Source organism: Cricetulus griseus (genome assembly GCF_003668045.3).
Source record: "Cricetulus griseus strain 17A/GY chromosome 1 unlocalized genomic scaffold, alternate assembly CriGri-PICRH-1.0 chr1_0, whole genome shotgun sequence".
In the NCBI taxonomy this organism is placed as follows: Eukaryota; Metazoa; Chordata; class Mammalia; order Rodentia; family Cricetidae; genus Cricetulus; species Cricetulus griseus.
Window position 1 is genome coordinate 208,048,329 of NW_023276806.1, and position 9,155 is coordinate 208,057,483.

Sequence of the window (9,155 nt, forward strand, 5' to 3'; positions counted from 1 at the left end):
CAGCTCAGGAGCTCTCCTCTACAGCCAATTTCCAGCTGGAGCCTTCTACTGGAACATTCTTCCAGTGCTTTTACAGCATGGTTAAATTGTGTCTAAGACTAGGACATTACAGAGGCATGGGGCTGTTTTGAACTTTAGTCATATACCTTTGACACTTTTTTCTTTTGTATTTTTGAGACAGGGTTTCTCTCTGTAACCTTGCCTGACCTGGAAATTGCTATGTAGACCAGGCAGGCCTTGAACTCAGAGATCTGACTGCTTCTGTCTCCCAAGTATTGGGATTAAAGGCCTGCACCACCACTGCCTAGCCCTTTGACACTTAATCTGCCTCTCATGAAGGTTCTTTGAGGTGTGTCTGACTGTTGGGTCAACAAGAGAATATCTTCTGGAGATAAACCCTGACTCCTATCTTTACTGAATCCCCTGCCCTGATGTTGGGGTGACCCAGACAACTCAGAGTTAGAATGACCTTTATTATGCCATCCCTAAGAATAGGACTTCATCTAGACACCATAGAACAACCTGGATGACTAAAGCATAAGATTGAGATCTCTGACAGATGCTCCCTTGGGATGTGGAGAAATTAGCACCAAATCTGTGGTGTCAGACTCTCTGGTCTCTGTTTGCTTGTGGTCAAGTGCTGACTGACACTTTGGTCCACAATGAGAAGCACACACTAACTTCCACACCTTAGCATCCTTCACTGTGCTACTAATTATTGTCTAGTAGATGGCACAAAACTGGCCTTGAGCTGGCCCTAGAACATTGCCAGTGCTGCTGGCATTCACAAGGTGACTTTAAGCTGTGTGGCTATTGGTTCCTCTCAGACATTCTAACCCAGAAAAAGGTAGGCTTTATTTTTAATGAAAATTACAAAAACAAGAGAAATGCCTGCTCTGCTGGTGTGTGTCTGTCTGTCCTTTCATGTCTGTGCATGTGGCTGTGAAGTTCCCTTTTTGTTTAGCCAAGTAATAGAATAATGAGGGTGGGAAAGATAGTGATTTCTCTGAAGGAAATAAAAAATAAATATAATAGAGAAAGACTTTGCTTTCTTTGAGGAATATATCACTGGAAAGTGGAGCAGAAATCTTGGTTACATACTATCAAAAACAATAAAGTCTGAATTTTCTGTAGTTTTATACACTTGTGTGGAAGGCAGAACCTAAAGTAGTGAACTAAATATTTAGGTGGAGGAGAATTCCAAGGAAAGTGTTAATGGTGTAGCTTGGCTTTCTTCTTGCCACTTATAGTAAAAATATGAGATGATAATTTAAGACAATAATGAGCAAGCAAACAGGAGTTTCAAGATTCCATTGCTTTTTTCTGCTGAGTAGTACTCCATTGTATAAATGTACCACATTTTCTCTTTCCATTCTTCAGTTGAGGGGCATCTAGGTTGCTTCCAGGTTCTGGCTATTACAAACAATGCTTCTATGAACATGGTTGAACATATGTCCTTGTTGTATGAACATGCACTATTTGGGTATATACCCAAGAGAGGAATGGCTGGATCTTGAGGTAGATTGATTCCCATTTTTCTGAGCAACCGCCATACTGATTTCCAGAGTGGTCTTACAAGTTCACACTCCCACCAGCAATGGAGGAGTGTTCCTTTTTCTCCACATCCTCTCCAGCATAGATTGTCATTGGTGTTTTTGATTTTAGCCATTCTGACAGGTGTATGAGGTGGTATCTCAGAGTTGTTTTGAGTTGCATTTCTCTGATGGCCAATGATTTTGAGCACTTTCTTAAGTGTCTTTCAGCCATTTAAGATTCCTCTGTTGAGAATTCTCTATTTAGTTCTGCACCCCACTTTTTAATTTCATTGTTTGGTGTTTTGGTGGCTAGCTTCTTGAGCTCCTTATATATTTTGGAAATCAGTCCTCTGTCAGATGTGGGATCGGTGAAGATCTTTTCCCATTCTGTGGTGGTCATTTTGTCCTACTGACTGTTTCCTTTGCCTTGCAGAAGCTTCTCAGTTTCAGGAGGTCCCATTTATTAATTGCAGACCTCAATGTCTGTGCTACTGGTGTGATGTTCAGGAAGCAGTCTCCTGTGCCAATTTGTTCAAGGGTAATTCCCACTTTCTCTTCTAGAAGATTCAGTGTGGCTGGATTTATGCTGAGATCTTTGATCCATTTTCACTTAAGTTTTGTGCATGGTGACAGGTATGGATCTATCTGAAATTTTCTGCATGTCGAATCCAATTGTACCAGCACCATTTGTTGAAGATGCTATCTTTTTTCCATTGTATAGATTTAGCACCTTTGTCAAAAATAAGGTATTCGTAGGTGTGTGGGTCAATATCAGGGTTTTCAATTCGATTCCATTGGTCTATCTGTCTATTTTTGTGCCAATACCAAGCTGTTTTCAGAACTATGGCTCTATAGTAGAGCTTGAAGTCTGGGATGGTGATGCCTCCAGAAGATCCTTTATTGTAAAGAGTTGTTTTGGCTATCCTGGGTTTTTATTTTTCCATATAAAGTTGAGTATTGTTCTTTCAATGTCTGTGAAAAACTGTGTTGGGATTTTGATGGGGATTGCATTGAATCTGTAGATTGCTTTTGGCAGGATTGCCATTTTTACTATGTTAATTCTACCTATCCAAGAGCATGGGAGATCTTTCCATTTTCTGGTATCTTCTTTAATTTCTTTCTTTAAAGTCTCAAAGTTCTTATTGTACAGGTCTTTCACTTTTTTGGTTAGTGTTACCCCAAGATATTTTATGTTGCTTGTGGATATTGTGAAAGGTGATGTTTCCCTGATTTCTTTCTCATTGGATTTATCATCTGTATATAGTAGGGCTACTGATTTTTTTTGAGTTAATTTTGTATCCTGCTACCTTGCTGAAGGTGTTTATCAGCCGTAGGAGTTCCCTGGTAGAGTTTTTCGGGTCACTAATGTAGACTATCATGTCGTCTGCAAATAGTGAAAGTTTGACTTCATCCTTTCCAATTTGTATCCCTTTGATCCCCTTTTCTTGTCTTATTGCTCTAGCCAGAACTTCAAGTACAATATTGAAGAGATATGGAGAGAGTGGACAGCCTTGTCTTGTTCCTGATTTTAAGGAAACACTTTGAGTTTCTCTCCATTTAGTTTGATATTGGCTATTGGTTTGGTGTATATTGCGTTTATCATGTTTAGATATGTTTCTGTTATTCCTGTTCTCTCCAAGATCTTTATCATGAAGGGATGTTGGATTTTGTCAAAAGCGTTTTCAACGTCTAGTGAGATGATCATGTGGTTTTTCCTTTTCAGTTTGTTTATATGGTGGATTACATTGATGGATTTTCATGTGTTGAACCATCCTTGCATCCCTGGGATGAAGCCTACTTGATCATGGTGGATTATTTTTCTGATATGTTCTTGGATTCAGTTGGCCAATATTTTATTGAGTATTTTTGCATCGATGTTCATGAGGGATATCAGTCTGTAGTTCTCTTTCTTAGTCATATCTTTGTGTGGCTTGGGTATCAAAGTGATTGTAGCCTCATAGAAAGAGTTTGACAAATCCCATCTGCTTCTATTGTGCAGAACAGTTTGAGGAGTACTGGAATTAGCTCTTGTTTGAATTTCTGGTAGAATTCTGCAATGAAGCCATCTGGTCCTGGGCTTTTTTTGGTTGGGAGGCTTTTGATGACTGCTTCTATTTCATTAGGGGTTATAGGTCGATTTAAACTGTTTATCTGATCTTGATTTAATTTTGGTAAGTGATATTTATCCAGAAAGCTGTCCATTTCCTTTAGATTTTCCAATTTGTGGAGGACAGGTTTTCAAAGTATGACCTGAAGATTCTCTGGATTTCCTCAGTGTCCATTGTTATATCCCCCTTTTCATTTCTGATTTTGTTAGTTAGCATGCTCTCTCTCTGCCTTTTGGTTAGTTTGGCTAGAGGTTTGTCTATCTTGTTGATCTTCTCAAAGAACCAACTCTTTGTTTCATTGATTCTATGTAATGTTTTCCTAGTTTCTACTTTATTGATTTCAGCTCTCAGGTTGATTATTTCCTGGCGTCTACTCCTCCTTGGTGAGTTTGCTTCTTTTTGCTCTAATGCTTTCAGTTGTTCTGTCAATTCTCTAATGTGACTTTTCTCCAGTTTCTTCATGTGGGCACTTAGTGCTATGAACTTCCCTCTTAGCACTGCTTTCAGAGTGTCCCATAAGTTTGGGTATGTTGTGTCTACATTCTCATTAGATTCTAGGAAGTCTTTAATTTGTATTTTTTTATTTCTTCCTCAACCCAGGAATGGTGCAATTGGGTGTTATTCATTTTCCACGCGAATGTAGGTTTTCTGCAATTCGTATTGCTGTTGAATTCTAGCTTTAATGCATGGTGGTCTGATAAGATACAGGGGATTATTTCAATTCTTTTGTAACTGTGGAGGTTTGCTTTGCTGCCAACTATGTGGTCAATTTTTGCGAAGGCTCCATGTGGCACTGAGAAGAAGGTATATTCTTTTGTGTTTGGATGGAATGTTCAATAGATATCTGTTAAACCCAGTTGGGTCATAACTTCTGTCAGATCCTTTGTTTCTTTGTTAAGTTTCTGTCTGGTGGTCCTGTCTAGTGGTGTAAGGAGGGTGTTGAAGTCTCCTCCTATAAGTGTGTGTGGTTTTATGTGTGGTTTGAGCTTTAGTAATGTTTCTTTTACAAATGTGGGTGCTTTCGTATTTGGAGCAAAGATGTTCAGGATTGAGACTTCATCTTGATGGACTTTTCCTGTGATGAGTATGAAATGCCCTTCTTCATCTCTTTTGATTGATTTTAGTTTAAAGTCTAATTTGTTAGATATTAGGATTGCTACACCAGCTTGTTTCTTGAGCCCATTTGATTGGAAAGTTTTTTCCCATCCTTTTACTCTGAGGTATCGCTTGTCTTTGAAATTGAGGTGTGTTTCTTCTAAACAGCAGAAGGATGGATTCTGTCTTCATATCCATTCTGTTAGCCTTTATCTTTTTATGGGTAAGTTAAGACCATTGACATTTAGGGATATTAATGTCCATTGTTCATTGTTTCTTCTTTGTTTTGGATTTATTGTTGGTGGTGTCATTGTATGTGGATTTCGCCCTCCTGTTTCTTTTTGTGTTTGGTAAAATTAGATTATCTATTGCCAATGTTTTTGTGAGTGTAGTTATGTTCGTTGGTTTGGAGTTTTCTTCCAGAATGTTCTGTAGTGCTGGATTTGTGGATATGTATTGTTTAAATCTGTTTTTGTCATGGAATATCTTGTTTTCTCCATCTATAGTGATTGAAAGTTTTGCTGGGTACAGTAGTCTGGGTTGACATCCATGCTCCCTTAGTGCTTGTAGGGTATCTATCCAAGACCTTCTCCTTTCAGAGTTTCCATTGAGAAGTCGGTTGTGATTCTGATTGGTTTGCCTTTATAAATTACTTGGCCTTTTTCCTTTGCTGCTCTTAATATTTTCTCTTTATTCTGTAGATTTGGTGTTTTGATTATTATGTGTTCGGGGGACTTCTTTTTGTGGTCCAGTCTGTTTGGTGTCCTGTAATCTTCTTGTACTTTCATAGGCATATCCTTCTGTAGGTTGGGGAAGTTTTCTTCTATGATTTTGTTGAATATGTTTTCTGTACCTTTGAGCAGTGTTTCTTCACTTTCTTCTAAACCTATTATTCGTAGGTTTGGTCTTTTTACAGTGTCCCATATTTCCTGGATATTTTGTGTTAGGGATTTGTTGGACTTGAGGTTTTCTTTGGTTGATGAATGTATATCCTCTAGCGAGTCTTCAATAGCTGAGATTCTCTCTTCCATCTCTTGAGTTCTATTGGTTATACCCACATCTTTAGTTCCTGATCGTTTATCCAGCCTTTCCATTTCCAGCATCACCTCATTCTGTGTTTTCTTTATTGTGTCTATTTCAGCTTTCATGCTTTGAACTGTTTCAAGAACTTCCTTCAATTGTTTGGATGTTTTTTCTTGGGTTTCTTTAGATTCTTTAAGAGATTTGTTTATTTCTTGAATTTTTTGGTTTGTCTTTTCCTCCATTTCGTGTAATTTTTTGTTTGCTTTTTCTTCTATTTCTTTAAGGGATTTTCTTGTTTCCTCTTTAAAGGTCTCTATCATCTTGCTGAGATAATTTTTGAGGTCCATCTCATCTTCATGCTCTGTGTTGGGCTTTTCAGATCTTGCTGGAGTGGAGTCCCTAGATTCTGGTGGTGTCATATTGGTCTTTCTGTTGTTGAGTGAAATCTTATTCTGTCTTCTTCCCATATCTTCTTTTAGTGGGTGCAGGTGGGGTCTCTCTATCTCCTCTTGTGACCCAGTGGTGTGTGGGGGCCAGGAATTCAATGTCCACAACTCTGGATGGTCTTGCCTCTCCTGGTAGTCTCCACACTCCTAGTTCCTGGGTCGGTCAGTGGAATGAATCCAAAGAAAATTTAATCAAAGTAAGATCATGAAGAATTCTCTTGTCTAATGACATATACAAGAAACCCACAATATTTTCAAAATTGTTGTTCAAACAAAAACACTGTCAGCTTGATCTAAAGGGGGCAGATAAGAAAAGGGAACTAGAATGCTTCTAAACTTCGAACACACAGTGAATGGCTTATTGGAATGACTCTGCCACATTAGCAAATGTCAAATGTCATGGAAATAAAGGCTAAAGTTTGATGTTCAGAGACTAAAACTTGTTTAGTTCAGTGACTTACAGAGCTGCTGTACGCAGAGGACAGAGTCTTAAGTCACAAACATTGAACAGAGTTATCTCTGTGGGTTTTAAAGTTGCCTTGGCTGGTTATGACTGTATTCCTCCAGTTATCCTTCTTGGAGGACACAAATGTCTTCTGTACCTGACACACCCATGCATCTCAGAAGCACATCAAATATTCTGCTTCACAGGTCCATCAATCACTAGCAATTTGGCTTCAGAATCCTAAATCTTACATCCACATAAACAGAATTATTTTACAATGTAAGATTTATAAGTCCTTGAATTGATGATACTTAGATGAGATCTTTACATTAGAGTTGCTACTATCAAAGGGTTAAGAGACTGATGACTTCTGGAATAGGGGAAATGTGCTTTGCACATGGCACAGATATAACTTGGAACAGAACAATGTGCTACAGTTAATTGAATAGTGGACTGCAAAAGCACTATGTTCATGTTTTGATACTGGAGCCTTTAAATGTAACCTAACTTGGATAAAGACTCTTTGCAAAGTTGGTTGATGATCTTGAAACCAGACCCTCTTTATTACAAGTGGGTCCTAAATTCACCGGCATATGTCCTGACCTTTACAATAAATACATGGAAGAGAAACACATAAAAATAAAAATAGGAGGTGACATAAAGATGGAGACCTAGTGGATGATGCAGCCAGAATGCAACAACCACTTATAAGTTTAAAAAAGAAGGAAATATGCTCTCTAGCCTAGCCTTGATGACACATTTCAGACTTCTTGATATCAGAACTTTGAGAGTGTGAATTTCTAGTGTCTTAAAAGCCACCACATCTGTGGTAATTTGTTATAGAAACCCTAGAAAACAAACACAGTAGCAGCACTGAAATATATATGCATGGAGTCTCTGATGCAATTTTGCAATAACCAGAAGATGCCAGGTCCTACCCAAAAGAGAACTTCCCTTTTAAATAAGTTTACTACAACATTCTTGATCATATGTTTTGATCAAATTCTAATATTAATTGATTTTCCAAGGACACTGATTCCCTACACACACATGGAGATTATACAAAACACACACAGAAGAAGGGAGGAAGAAAGAACAGAGATAGATGATAGATTGATTAATAGATGTGGGGGGAGAGAGATTCTTCTGTTGGTTCCTAAATAAGGCTTAACAAAACTCTTTTGATATTTAATATCAAATTATTACATATTACATAATTACAATTATTACATATAATATCCAAAGATGATTTCTTTTAGTTTTACTTAACAAATACTTACTCAGCATTTTATATGGGAATAACTATGCAGGGCTATAGGTAGGAGTAGTCACAATAAAATGAAGAAAAAATATAAAAATACAAAATAAGAAGCACAACTTTAGAACAAAATATATTCAAACAAAGCATATATAAACACAACAATAATAGTTATAGAGCAAGAAGGGATGAATTTGAGATGAGGCTAAGGGTTGGGGAACACAGGAGGTCTTGAAGGTGCAGAAAGAGGGAGTGAGGATGATGAAATACATTGTACTCATTGTGAAATTCTACAAACAATAAAAATAATCTTAAAATTATCTGGAGTCTTCATGGAGAATGCAGACATAACCAAAGTGGAATTTTTTTAAATAGTGAGATAGAATCTAGGTGGGCAAGAGAAAACTGCATACTTCAATAAAAGGGACCATTCCAGGTCAGAGGGAATGTGTGGGCAAAGGCTCAGAAATAGGAACATACTCATGGAAAAGCCAATGATCTATTTGACCATACTGTATAGAGAAGAATGGCACAAAACTAGAAATTATACTTTTCTGTATGTCACAGATACCCAGTAGGCAGAGTCACGCTTAAGGGAGTGGCTAGTGGAGAGGCATTAATGAGTGTAGCACTTGAGATCTTGTGTGAGCTCTGGAGTCATTTCTCCAGAAAGGGGCAAAGCTGTAGAAAACACCAATGGTCATGTAAGGAGGACCTCACCTGGAACACCACCAGAGCTTCCTTCCCTGGAAATCCTCTGGACTTGATAAGTTTTGAGAGGTGAAGGAAACTGTTGTTTTGTTTTACTTTATTTCATTTCTCCATCTACTATCAGAATGGTGTATTAGTGTGATGAAACTTCTGACCTCTTATAGGTTATCTGAAAATATGATCCATAATAGTGTCCCCAGTAGAGTTTAGAAAGTATCCATATTCCTAAGATATGTTCAAAGTCTCTAGTAGTGGGACCAGGTGAGATGCATTTTTAAGTATTCCTTTTATTTTTGATATTATAATATAGTTATATCATTTTCTCTTCCCCTTTCTCCAAACTATCCCATGTATTCCTGCTGCTCTCTTTCAAACTGATGGCTTCTTTTTTCATCAATTGTATATATGTACATGCATATACATGTATATACACATGTATTACTAACTATAACCTGCTCGGTCAGTATGTTTCCTGTATTTTCTTGACAACTTGATATTGGACAAGCAATGGATGCGCTCTTGTTTGGGTAAGGC